Here is a 12,729-nt window from a genome sequence, read left to right as displayed (position 1 = left end):
TCTTTGGACATTCACAGTATATGTTTTAGACTGAATGTCTTGTTGGAACATTCCATGAATGTTCTTTGGACATTCACAGTATATTTTTTAGACTGAATGTCTTGTTGGGACATTCCATGAATGTTGGAACATTCCATGAATGTTCTTTGGACATTCACAGTATATTTTTTAGACTAAATGTCTTGTTGGAACATTCCATGAATGTCTACGAACGTTCTTTGAACATTCACAGTATATTTTTTAGACATTCTCTGAAATATATCGTCAGTGCTGTGACAATACCTCCTATATCTTTTTTCATGAGGTTTGCAGGAGACGAAAAACATTTTTTAAGGTCACCTCCTGTTTGCATACGTAAGTTCTGGCTTGTTTTGTAGTAAATATAGTTAAATTTACTGCAAAACAAGTCAAAAAATATATGAAAACAGGAGGTGGCCCAAACAAGTTTTTAGTCTATCTTACAAATCTCATGAAAAAACAGATAGGAGGTATTGTCACATCACTGACGATATGTGGCCATACCAAATAATGCATCCTTGATAAATATAAACATTTTTATTGCAAAAAATCTTTTCATACATTTTTTTAATGTAATTTACTGATATTCCTATAAAAAAATGTGTCACATTTGCTTTGTAAACCTTTCTTTTGCCTTTCATAGCCACATATTCCATTTCCTTCCTGGTTTTTTGTAGACCACTTCTCTCAGCTGATTCTAAAAGAAAATAAAATAAATGGTAATTTTTCTATCCTTTACAATTAACAATCAGAAGAAATATTTACAGGTAATAATATGCATATAATAATAATAATAAAATAAATAATAAATTAAATAATATTTAAATAAATAATAAACAATATTTAATAAAGAAAATAATAAATCATTTTGTATTTTGACAACGACGTCCGATGTGGAAGTAGAAACCATAATAAAGTTATTTTTTCAAGTAAATTCTGGCTTATTTCCCCATTAAAATAGTTATCATAATTACAAAAATGCCACAAAGAAATAGCTTTTTCACAAACTAATAAGTATTTTGTTTTATTATATTTATTGTTTTTATTATTTACTTTAACTTAAGATTATAACTTAATTCTTGTTTTCTATTTCTGATGTTTTTATTTATTTGCATTCAATATTAATCTGTTTTCTTGTATAATCTACTTCGCAATAATTATGTGATATATTGGACTTAAAATGAATTCAAAAATTTTTTGTAATTGGGCAACAATGTCAACTTAGATCTCTGATGTAGATAATGAAGAACAACGGTATCTACAGTTGGAAAAATGAAAGAATAGGGCTTTTCATCAATTGTCATTTGTTTCGAGCTTCTGTCATGTGTCACATAATATTAATATATCTACGTCATATGTCTTTGGTTTGTATCTATTATTGTATATACCAATAACGTATGTCGTAGATATATTAATATTATGTGACACATGACAAAAGCTCGAAACAAATGACTGTGAATGAAAAGCCCTATACCCATGAACGATCACATCAATCACTTATTTTGTATTTGCTATCTTTTTCTATTTTAGAACAAATAGAAAATGATATAAAAACATTAAAAATAAAAAACTGGAGAAAAAAAGCACGAAACAGATCAGAGTGGAGAAGAATCCTGGAACAGGCCAAGACCCAGAAAGGGCTGTCGAGCCAATGATGATGATGATCTTTTTCTATAGGTAACAAACGTTTGTGATTTATAGAAAAAGACAGCAAATAGGGCTTTTCATCAACTGTCATTTGTTTCGAGCTTCTGTCATGTGTCACATAATATTAATATATCTACGTCATATGTCTTTGGTTTGTATCATTGGTATATGCCAATAACTTATGACGTAGATATAGTAATATTGTGTGACACATGACAGAAGCTCGAAACAAATGACTGTGAATGAAAAGCCCTATACAAAATAAGTGATTGATGTGATCGTTCATGGTTATAGGGTTTTTCATTCAGTCATTTGTTTCGAGCTTCTGTCATGTGTCACATAATATTAATATATCTACGTTATATGTTATTGATATAATCAATGATACAAACCAAAGATGTATGACGTAGATATATTAATATATGTGACACATGACAGAAGCTCGAAACAAATGACAATGAACAAAGCCCTATATTGCTTTTCATCGATTGTCATTTGTTTCGAGCTTCTGTCATATGTTATATAATCTGTGTATAATATTAATATAACACGGATTATACGACATATGACAGTAGCTCGAAACAAATGACTGTAAATGAAAAGCCCTATTCTTTAATTTTTCCAACTGTATATTATTAATTGGGTTAAGCATATTACCTGTGTGATATAAGCTATTGGAACAGCACAGTCTCTCAAACGGTTGAAAGTGAAGTTCTGTCAATATCTTTTTCTAAAAAATGTTTTGAACATACTGCTCTATTAACAAATCTGATCAATACTTCATGCCTTCTTCGCAGGATCTTCTGGAAAGCTAAAAATACAAAATATATGCATTACTGAGCATTATTAACAAATTTTAGTTTTAAATAAAAAATATGATTAATGAACTCACAAAATATTATAAAAAGCAGCTTAGAAATTGTTTATTAGTATAGTCGTTTCCCTAGCCACAACTGGCTAGTGATTTTAGTAGGTAATTTTTTTGTTTTTGGCCATTTTTGCCAAAATTACTAACTATTTAGTTATTTTTTTGCCAATTTTACCAAATTGTCAAAATTATTTACTAAAATCACTAGCCAGTTGTGTCTGAGACTAAGTTTAGCGAACCGACTGTACTATTCATACTGTGTATTCATTAGTTGGTACTATTATAGTGTGTGGTCTACCATCCTGTTTATAAACGCATACATTAGCAAAAACGCAAAAAAAATTTTAATTTTACAAATAATCCGTTTGTTATTATCTCTATTTACTATTTTTGTTAGGAATAAGCAAGTTTGTGGCTTATTCGCAATTATTAAAATAATAAATGGATATTTTCTGAAATAGGGGCATGCCTTTGTTTACATATTTGCATATACTAACCTTTGAAACATTATTCCTGCAGATTTTTTATCTACATTGCTTCTGCTACTCCAACTGATTTTATGCACTATATTAATAATACTATTAAAGTTATTATAAAAGTATCCGAATTAAAAAATATTCTTAAAGAGCACAAATAAAAACAAACAACGATCACGCACGGCAAGGTGGCCATGTGGCCAAGGCCAAGATGCATGTCAAGATGGCCGAAGCACCGAAGTCTGAAGTGAGGTCATTGGTCGTTTTTAGTCACGTGATGCCCTCTCTAAGCACCATGCACAAATACATGCGCCGTGAATTTGAAAATGAACATATAGGAACATTGGTAGTATGTTCACAGAATGTCTTATGGTAACATTCCACGAATAATTTAATCAGATGTTCACCGAATGTTCCCTAAATGTCCAGGACATTCAAATATTGATAGAACTTTGGTAGTACATTCCTGGAATGTTGTGTGTTGTTAGGGAATATTCCACAGGGTGTTCCAAACTTTAAGAAAAAAACACAGTATGATTGGTACACCCGGTATAAAATGACATTTACCTGTCTAGCAACAATATTATTACACCGATATTCTTAAATAATAAGGCTATAACATACTAAAAGAATCACTCAAATCGGACCACTTGTTTATGAAATACGAGACATCAAACATGTCCCATTTTTAACGTGTTCGGCTAATTTTGCCGGTGTGTGATGCAATTTATTCACATTTTTTACAAAAACTGATACCAATAGTTACCTATTTAAAATAAAACAACAATTTTTTACGAGGAAACATTTTCTTTGATATTTTTATAACTTGAAAAACTCCTTTCAACATCAATAGAAGTAATTGGGGCGTATTTAAAATAACTTGTTAAAGCCGAATACTCTGCACCAAAATCAATTTCAAAATTTTCCTTAAAGATTTCGCATAAATAGGTTCTCCAAAGTTTTAAAGCCGTTTAAAGACGGGATCTGATCTAAAGCATGAATATTTCAATTTCCGTTAGAAAATCGTAAAACTATGGTCATGGTTAAATGTGTAAATTCTCTTAACAATAGGGGATTTAAGCTAAATATAATAAAAGTAAATAAAATTCGGATTTCCCGGTAAACCATCCTTCATCATTTTACATCCTACAATCATTTTATAACGGCGTACTATAAATAAGTACTTTGTGTAAAGATCGGGTATTTTCTAAGAAAAAATGAAAAGGCAGTGAATGAGTCGTCGAAAAGGCCGTCTCTCTTCAGGTAGTTCTCGAATTAATCCCCGCCTGTGCGGGGAAATATTTTGTGTCGAATTAAAATTTTTTTTGGACTTAAATGTTTTTAATAGGCACAACATATGCATGTTTTTTTTAAAAATATGCAAAATTTAGTAAAGTTCTTAAATATGGGAAATATGCATGCAGTATGCATTCAGCATAAAATCCGCTCTCTAATGATCAGCAATCAGTTCCGATATTTTTAAGTGTATCTAGACTAGACCTTGATTTTTTCGAGAATTTCATACGTAGGTACTAACTAAGAGCAATTAATTGATGCTTGCATTCTGCAGAAAAGATTAATTATTTATGATTTATCATATGTACATTTGTTGGTATTAAGATAGTTTTTTGCGATAGAAAAGATTTTTATTTTAATAAATACTAATTAACCTGCAGGAATCTTCCATTTTAAAGAATTGTATCATGTTGAAAATAAATAGAATATTTGCAAAAGCCTTGAATTTTGCTTTCTTCAAATTCCTATAAGTGAATCTTTGCCGATTCTTTGAATCGTTCAATGAATCTTTATAGGTATGTATTTGTTATTATTATAGTGTGGAAGGTGGGGAGTATTTAATTTTAAATTATAATAATTATCTCACATCCTATGTAGCACAGCACTCTAAGATCTAAAGTGTCAGTGCCAAAGACCAGAATGCTAACTTCACATGTATCTCAGTATTGCGTTCTTAAAGATCTTTATTAATTCGTCCATACCTATATTAGAGGAAGCTATTGTTTTGTTGTATAGGTATCGAAAATTGTCCAAAAATTGCGTGTCAAATGTTTGTTTTTCTATAAGTAAAGAAACAAATACTTTAACTTGATTTTATTGTAACTAAGGCGACCGGTTTCGGCCTCTACAAATTTAGCCCAGCATTAGTTTCATCTTGATATATTACTTAACCACTAAAAAAAAGAAAGATGTCTCTTACATCAAGAGATAATGATACTTTATCTAGATTTCCATTGACAGCTCTTCTTTTTCAACTTTCTCGGTGTGGTTATTGTCCAATAGATCAATAGTCATCAAGTACACAATATATAATACATTTGGTTCATTTTAAGTACCTAGTACTAGATGCCTAGAACTAGGTAACCTAGAACATCATTGTATCATTCTTTTTGCCTTTATTAGTGGTTAAGTAACTTAATAGCGTAGACCTGATGATTGGCTGAATTTATAGCGCCCAAAATCGGGCATCTTAGTTATAATAAAACCTATTGTAAGCCTTTTTCCTGAACGAATGGATAGAAACAAATATTCATGGCACCTTTTTTTTTACCTTTAAATTCTGTTTTGTTTACTTTCCACATTGAGTTTTATCGTTAAATAATTTTGAATATTCTGACTATTTTTTCACTGTTTTTGTCTTGGTCTATACTAAAACAGCACTAATAAAACACTGCATAAAAATCATGCTGCATATAAACTGCTTAACCGTGATAAAGTCTTACTTGAAAATGTTCAACGTAAAGCCACAAGACTGCCATTTGGCCGTGTAAGACCTAATTATGAAGACAGACTATCCTTGGCTCATCTAACAACATTTGAACATCGACGTCTTCGAGGTGACCTAATTATATCCTTCCGTATTTTAAAATATAATTTTGGAAACCTTAACACAATATTTACGCTAAATCTAGACGAACGATTAAGAGGTCATCGTTATAAATTAAAGAAGGAACAGACGACAACAAGATCCAGAATGAACTTTTTACCAAACAGAATATTTAACATCTGGAATAACTTAGATGAAGACACCATATCGGCAACTAGTGTTAACATTTTTAAAAATAGACTTGATAATTCTTTATTTTCTTTGCAAGACTGAATAATTTTAGGACGGCATTATTTATTGTTTCACAATTTTGTTTGAAATTGTAATCTTTAAAATTTTTATTAGTTTTATAACGATATTTTTCTTTGTTTTGAACATTATGGGAGCTTTACAGGATTGAATTGTTTTAGGGCGACATTGTTTTATTGTTTCAATATTTTTATTTGATGTTTGTTAATTTTTAACTTTATTCTTAATTTGTATTACTTGTAAAATGATATTTCTCTTTGTTTTTGGGCATAATAGGAGCTCGCTCCTCTGCCCTTATTTGATTTATAATAATAATAATAATAATAATAATAATATACTAGGTGACTTGGTATGCTGGAGTATCTCCCAGAAATTTTCGTACACATCTGGCCGTCGCGAGTAGTACAGCTTTCTGCATGGTCTTATAAAGGTGTTCATTTAGACCCAGCTTTTTTATGTTTTCGAGGAGGTTCTTCGGAATGACTCCAGTAGTAGACATAATAATAGGTATCGTCTGGGTACTTTGCATTCTCCATTGTCTTCGTATTTGAATTTCCAGATCTCTGTACTTGGCGATCTTTTCAGTAAATTTACTACGTAGATTATTATTGTTAGGTATCGCCACATCAATCAATGTTGTTTGCCTTGTTAATTTATTAACTAGTACGAGATCTGGTCTATTATGTGCCACTGTTTGGTCTGTGAGCACAGTACGGTCCCAGTATAGCTTGTAGTTGCCATCCTCAAGCATACTCTTGCATCTGAAAATAAGTTCTTAAATTAGCAATCTGTTTATCTAATTGCTCACCTATATCCATAAGTCCTCTTCCTCCTAAATACCGGGGTAATGTCGTTCGTTCTACTGCACTTTTAGGGTGGTGTTTTTGTGCCTTTGTGAGGTGTGTTCGTACTTTTCGCTGAAGATTTTCTATATCTGTTTTTGTCCACTTAACAATACCAAATGAATAGCTAAGCGCGGAACAAGCGTAGGTGTTTAGTGCCTTAAACAAATTTTTACTGTTAAGCTGTGAACGAAGCAGCTGTTTTACCCTTCGTATAAACTCAGTAGTTATCTCAGTTTTCATTTGCTTATGGTCAATTTTCCGGGCCTGCTTTACACCAAGATATTTGTACATATCGTTTTCGCCCATGGCCTCGATGTTCTGGCCATTTTGCATGTCGAATCCACCGGGCTGTACCTTTCCTCTGACTATATTCAAAACACGGCACTTGTCTAGTCCGAAGTGCATGCTAATATCATTAGAGAATGTTTCTACAGTTTTTAGCATCTGTTCTAGGTGTTCTCGAGTGGAAGCCATTAATTTCAAATCATCCATATACAACAGATGATTGAGCTTCGCTACCACAGTATTATTGTTTCTAATGCTAAAACCTGAGTCAGTGGAGTTTAATAGCTGGGAAAGGGGGTTCAAAGCTAAGCAGAACCACAATGGACTCAACGAGTCTCCTTGAAACAGGCCCCGGTTGATTGCGATATTTTCGGTTTCGATATTGTTTTCACCGGGTATTTGGAGGTGAATTTTAGTCTTCCAATCTCTCATTATATGCCTTAAAAAGGTCACTATGTTATCATCGACTTTGTATATTCTTAATATATCTATAAGCCATTCATGCGGTACTGAATCAAAGGCCTTCTTATAGTCAATAAAAGCAGTAAAAAGGTTCCTTTTTTTTGTGAATGCCTGGTTAGAAATGACTGAGTCGATGATAAGTTGTTCTTTGCAACCCATGGAACCCTTAGCGCATCCTTTCTGTTGAGGCTCTATGATATTGTTTAGAGCACAGTGTTGGTAGATACGCCGGGTTACACAGGATGTGACCAATTTATACAAAGTTGGAAGACAAGTAATTGGGCGGTACTTGGATGGATCTTGGGTGTTATTTTGATCCTTTGGTATTAAATAAGTAGTTCCCTGAGTTAGAAATGATGGTATTTCCTGCGGATTAGAGATAACATGATTAATTAATGTTGATAAACAATCATGAATACACCAAAACTTTTTAAGCCAGAAGTTCTGAACTCCGTCTGGTCCAGGGGATTTCCAGTTATGAAGCTCTTTGATGACATTTGAGACTCTTCAGTCGTGAATGGTTCGTAGTTAGCAGTAACGTAGTGGTGACAGTTGTGCGTCGTATCTTCTATCCATCTAGCATTGTTGTTAAAAGCAGCTGGTGTGGAAAGTTGATTTCCCCAAAACTCATGAATTTCTTCTTGGCTTGGGTAAGACTTGTCGGCACTTTCTACGGTGGAATTGAGTTTTCGGTAGAACGCCTTCTCGGAATTTTCAAAAAGTGCATTGTCGCTTTTTCGGTTGTTACTAAGTTTGTACCTCCTTAGTCGCCCTGAATAGACGGAGAGTTTTTGTTTTAATGTATCCAAACACTGTTGAGCTGTGTTATTGTCTGGATCGTATCTCGAGTGTCTTGCAGTGTTCCGCATTATTTCTTCAGCTCTCCTAATGACTTTTCTACTTGGTACTCCTCGTAAATATTCTGTGACTTGGCCAATATCCCTACGCAGTAATTCAATCTTCCCTTGCAGTCTTTTTTCCCAGGGTGCAATTCTGTTACCAGTTCTTCCGTTATTAGTACCCCCGTCGTGTTCTGATCTTAATGCCCATTACATTAGCAATTGCTGTTGCTGCACAGTAGATGAGCATATGCAAATATTCTAATGTGTGAGCTTCTACGACGTAATTGGGTAGGACTTCAGTGTTCACAATTTGTAACAGCGCACCCAGTTTCTTACAAGAGTTAATTCTTGGTAGCGGTGGTCTGCTAAGTGGGTTTGTTCCATTAAACTCTTGTACGGCGCGAGCCATTTCGTTTACTAGGCTATCACGTAACTCGTTGTTTTCCTGCGGTGTATTATCAGGTTGAGTTTCTGGTATGGGAAGCTCAGGAATCTGCTGATCAGGGATTTCATTAGGGACTTGATCTAAAATTAGCCCTTGATTATTAATCTCCCGTTCGACTTCGCTTTTGATGGTATCGCGTCTAGCCTCTGGGATAAGATTATTTCTGATGATTACCCGGTATTGATCTGATACTCTTTGCTCCGATACTTGAATATCTGGGTACTCTCTGCAAAATTCGGCATACAGCTGTTGTCGGTAGCCGATCGTTTCTTGACCGAGGTTTGTCACCTTGTAGTAGAAGCGCAAAATGTTTTCATTAATGGACGCAGTCCATTTCATGCGCTGCCTCGGTCGTCCCGCTTGAGTGAGCGCCGGCTGAGGTTCCAGCGCAGCACTTTCGGCGGGTGGAGCTCTTGCTGTTGTTTGGCTCACTTGTGGTTGTTGTTGTTGTTGGGCTGTAGCTGTTTGTATGACAGGGGCCCGCCTCCTCAACACCCTGCCACCGACGTCCCGCATGCTGTCACGTCCAGCGCCGGCTCCAGACGTGCCCTGGCGATCCCCAGGCAGCGATCCTAAACATAAATCATAATTCTCCATATTAATGGGTTTGCATTTTATACCTACTGCCAGGTGTCAGTTTTTGTTCCACGGCAAGTATTCCTGCTACTCTCTGGGTACTGGCGCTACGAATACCCAGAAAGCATCCCCCATTCGCAGGGGGCCGCGCCTGATAGAAGAACTGACAAAAAACTCCCACAGGCTATACCATGAGGACAAAACCATTTCGACTATCAGAAAATCTGGATTAGGCGAAAGGATACTGATGGATGAAATGGCGGTGTCACTATAGGTGGAAGATTTGATATTTAACTATTTAAGAGTGATCATGAGGACAATAAAAACAAAGAATTTTATAGGGAAACCAAGCATTCGGAAAAAACAGAAATATGTTTAAAAACAGTAAACTAAGCAAAAAGACAAAAATAAAGATATACAAAAGACTGATACGACCAGTTAGTGCATCCACGATGAAAAAAATAGTGATGAAAACAAAGAAAAAGAAAGTGAAGCAGATTTGAAAAAAAACTTAAAATAATTGTAGGGCCTAGTAGCATCCTATACGGAGAAAAAAGATCAAACAAGGTACAATAACATGGGCAACGAGTTTGAAAACAAATATTAATATAATGAGAATAATTAAATCACAATGCTTGAATTCCTTAGGACACATCATCAGAAGACCGGTGCTGACCACATCCTAACGAAGAAGCAAAGAGAGACCGAGAACAAGTTTTTTTGAAGATCACAAAGGAAACGACATAAAAATCACGAAACGCTAGCAATGAAAAGGAAAATGAATAAATAGGAAGGAATTTACAAATATTGAGAAATCCATCCGGGCATACAATATGTAAATATGTAATGTTAACCAAAACATATAGAAAGAAGAATAAGCTACCCAAGAATAGGATAATACCTGAAAGTGTTAGCCATCCAACCCCAAGAAGGGATTGAACGTATATGATGATGATAATGCATTTATAAAAAGTTAGTAAACAAAAATTTCAGGCTGTTTTTAACATAAACTCCTCAGAAATATTTATAATAGAGTACAGGAAAATAGTCCAAGTAATGAAGCTTAAAATAGGACAAAACCTCGCAATTTTTACAGAATGGATCGATTTGCTTGAAAAATTGAGAATAAGTAGTGGATAATCCAAGGATCAAAATCTATATCATGCCGAAAGGCGCTTTTATTATGGGGTGGTTGCCACCCCATCTCAGGAGTGGACATTTTTTAATATATTATAATAACAAAAGTTGGTAAAAACGTTCATTCTTAGCAAAAAACATTCTATACATTTTTTTAATAAAATTGATAGTTTTCGATTTATTCGCTATCGAAAGTGTTGGTTTTATATCGAAAAAATCAATGTTTTTAATAAGTTTTCTGCTAATAACTCCAAAAGTTTTCGTTTTATCAAAACAACTTTACTTAACAAAAATGTACCCTTTGATAAAAACAAAAAAGTGTTTTTAGATTTTATTTAAGGCCAGTAGTAATCGAGCTATACTTTATTATATGTTGGCTCTTCTTCGTCAAATGCTAAATATTGTAGTTTCAAAGTCAAAAGGCGAGAAAACTATGCATTTTTCGAGGACAACTTGTTCAAACTAATTTAAAGTATTAAAAATATCTATCTCCAGAAATAAAAAAAGTCTGTAGCTCAAAAATTAAGTAACTTATAATGAAAAGAATGCCAGTTCCTATTTTTTCAGCGAAAAAGTGATTGGAAGCAACCCCCTAATCACCACCCTAATTAAAATTAGTCATTGAACTTGTTTGGTCCTTTTTTATTTATATATTATTAATAGGTTCTAGAAGTTTGACTGGCTTGGAATGAATAGTTTTTAAAAAAATGGAGTTAAAAGCAAATAACGAATTTTGGTAGTTTGGAAAAAATTGCCTTTCCTTCAGAATAGCAAGATTAGCATCAAAGATACGAGAAAATGTTCAAATATGAAATTGTAGCCGATTTAATTTCCAAAAACCTGGTTTGCAAAAATTTTTTCTACGGCAAAAATTGAGTGAGCTATCGACAATTAAAACTTGTAATAACATGCAAAACCACCTTTACCAACCCCTTCAAAGTCACCTCTTTTTGCGACTGAGGATTTTAACAAGAATTAATATTAATAGGTTCAAAAACTTCTCTAGGATCAAAATTAAAAATGTTAGGGTTAAAAAATCAATATATTTTTTTGAAAAAAAAAAAAGAAATCCAATTGGAAGCATAATAATGTAAGTTAGCGGTGTTTTTAGTCATTGGCCTTATTCATTCTTATTTATTTATGTATTATTAATAGATTCTAGATGTCTGACTGGCTTAGAATGATTAGTTTTTAAAAACAGGAGCTAAAAGCGAATAACGAATTTTTGTAGCTTGGTAAAAAATGCCATTTTCTTCAGAATATAAAGATTAGCATCAGAGATACGAAAAAATGTTTCAATATAAAATTGTATGTTATTCAACTCTCAAGAACTTGGTTTGAAAAATTTTTTTCTACGGCAAAAATTGAGTGAATCGTAAATGAGAATACCTATCAAAACATTGATTTTTTCTATATAAAACTAATATTTTCGATGGCAAATAAATCTAAAACGGTTAATTTTATCAAAAAAATGTATAGAATATTTTTTGCTTAGAATGAATGTTTCTATCAACTTTTGCGGTCAAAATATAATAAAAAATTTCCACCCCGAGATGAGGTGACAACCACCCCCATGGTAAAAGCGCCTTTCCGCATCATATAGATTTTGATCCTTGGTCTTTCTACTACTTATTTTAAAATTTTCAAGCAAATCTATCCATTCTGTAAAAATTGCGAGGTGAAAAGCTTCGGTTCCTGGCCTAAAATGGATTATGGCGGATGCGCTATAATTTGGCTTCACGGCCTTTACAGTGAACCTAATATTGAACCATCAAAATAAAAAAGCTGCGATGGGTAGATCATTTGGACTTAGAGCGATTAAAAGATGGGGTCGTCGAAATACATTTATAACCAATGATCGGATAGAGTGAGGAGAAGAAACACGCCCAGAGCACGATTTAAGGACCAGGTGGAAGACGACTTACGAGAGTTAAAAAATAGTAAAAGTACAAAAATTAGTAAAAGTACAAAATTGGAAAACAAAGGCGAATGTTAGGAAGAAATGGAAGCTGATCCTAGAACAGGCCAAGATACACC

At 33.5% G+C, this 12,729-nt stretch overlaps 1 long non-coding RNA gene across 2 annotated transcripts; it reads right to left on the bottom strand.

Annotated features, from left to right (window-relative positions):
• Positions 1 to 404: 404 nt before the first annotated feature.
• LOC126881185 (uncharacterized) lies at positions 405 to 3,498 on the bottom strand. Of its 2 annotated transcripts, none has more exons than XR_007696744.1 (3): positions 2,558 to 3,498; positions 2,323 to 2,476; positions 405 to 715 (listed from the first exon to the last, which is right to left on the bottom strand). It is a non-coding gene; the product is annotated as an uncharacterized LOC126881185 (long non-coding RNA). The 2 variants fall into 2 exon arrangements; XR_007696743.1 differs by having other exon boundaries at positions 408 to 715; positions 3,031 to 3,498.
• Between the last annotated feature and the right edge of the window lie 9,231 nt (positions 3,499 to 12,729).

The sequence above is a fragment of the Diabrotica virgifera genome, chromosome 3 (genome assembly GCF_917563875.1).
Source record: "Diabrotica virgifera virgifera chromosome 3, PGI_DIABVI_V3a".
Classification (NCBI taxonomy): domain Eukaryota; kingdom Metazoa; phylum Arthropoda; class Insecta; order Coleoptera; family Chrysomelidae; genus Diabrotica; species Diabrotica virgifera.
This window is presented reverse-complemented; position numbering and strand designations above follow the sequence as displayed.